This window comes from Plectropomus leopardus, unplaced genomic scaffold, assembly GCF_008729295.1.
Source record: "Plectropomus leopardus isolate mb unplaced genomic scaffold, YSFRI_Pleo_2.0 unplaced_scaffold1644, whole genome shotgun sequence".
Lineage (NCBI taxonomy): Eukaryota > Metazoa > Chordata > Actinopteri > Perciformes > Serranidae > Plectropomus > Plectropomus leopardus.
Genome location: NW_024617655.1, coordinates 1 through 1,480, shown reverse-complemented (window position 1 = coordinate 1,480; position 1,480 = coordinate 1). Strand labels below are relative to the sequence as shown.

General features: G+C 29.6%; 1 long non-coding RNA gene across 1 annotated transcript; it reads right to left on the bottom strand.

Annotated features, from left to right (window-relative positions):
* Nucleotides 1-22: 22 nt before the first annotated feature.
* Nucleotides 23-1,173, bottom strand: LOC121964626. Its single transcript, XR_006107384.1, has 3 exons — nt 1,093-1,173; nt 956-1,004; nt 23-169 (listed from the first exon to the last, which is right to left on the bottom strand). It is a non-coding gene; the product is annotated as an uncharacterized LOC121964626 (long non-coding RNA).
* Nucleotides 1,174-1,480: the final 307 nt, after the last annotated feature.

Below are 1,480 nucleotides of genomic sequence, written 5' to 3'. Positions count from 1 at the left end.
GTTTGGGCGATTCTCACCAGTCTGCAGGTGACGCCGACCACAGCGACGGGAGCCTGGGCGGACTGGGACACGTCGAACAGGTTGTAGAGCAGAGTCTGGTTCTTGTGGTGGGCGAACAGGTCGAACTCATCCAGGACGAACAAAACGGGGCGACTGCTGCTGCGATCGCCTGAGCGATGGAGAGAAGACGGTGTGAAAGCGAAACTGTGAACATGTCTGGCCTGAAACCTTTGAAACTGGACTACATTGTTTTGACGTCTTTCAGAAACATTGAGAGAAGACAACAAGCAACTTAACAAGACACCTCCTAAAAATATGCAAAAAATTAGTAAAAAGAAATTACATAAAAATAAGCTAAAGAAATATATATATACATTAAAAAAAAAATGTTATTTTCCTTAAAAAAAATGCAAAAAAAAAATAGTAGAAAAAATACATATAAATAAGCAAAAGAAATATTTAAAAAAAAAAAAAATAAAACGAATCTAAAATGTTGATTATTTTCCTTAAAAAAATGCCAAAAAATAGTCAAAAACAGTACATAAAATAAGCAAAAGAAATATTTTTAAAAAATCTAAAATGTTGATTATTTTCCTTAAAAAATGCAAATGAAAAAATGAAAATAAAGTACATAAAATAAGCAAAAGAAATATTTAAACAAGAAACAACTTTAAAAATGTTGATTTTTTTAAAAGTGTATTAAAATGTTAGGTTTTTCTGTGACATAATTTTAAAAAGTTTTTATAATCATTAGAAATATAGTTTATAATTGTTTTTTTATTTGACAATTTGATCTTTCAAAAACATTGAGAGAAGACAACAAGAAACTTAACAAGACACCTCCCAAAAATATGCAGAAAATTAGTAAAAAGAAATTACATAAAAATAAGCTAAAGAAATGTATATACATAAAAAAAACTAATCTAAAATGTTGATTATTTTCCCATTTTCTCACCTTTCTTTAAAGCCTCCAGCAAAAAAGCCAGATTCTCTGCAAAGCTTCCCTGAAATGAAACAGAAGCAGGTATTTAGAGTAATTTTATTGCATTATTAATCATAAAACTGTTAATTAAACTTTATGCAGATACTCACAAACACTTTGTCACCAACGACGTTTTCCAGGTGGAGCTGCCGCGTTATTTCTTTCAGCGCTATTCTGTCGTCCGTCTGCAGGAGACCTTCAGCAAACAGGCAAGAAATACTTTTTTTAAATATACATAATATACAATTTCATATATTTTACTCATTTTATAGTTCACATATTGATTTTTTTTTTATGAAAAATTATGTGAAAAGGTGCATCTGCAAAACTGAAAAAGGTTATTATAAATTTTAATCGTTAATTTAATTTTATTTGAAATCATTTAATTGTAGAAAAATATCCCAGATCCCGTTTTATATTTAAAATTCCTTTTGCTGTTATAATACCATAGATTTTTCCTCTATAATAAATCCAACTCCCTGTAACAAAGGGCTAAGA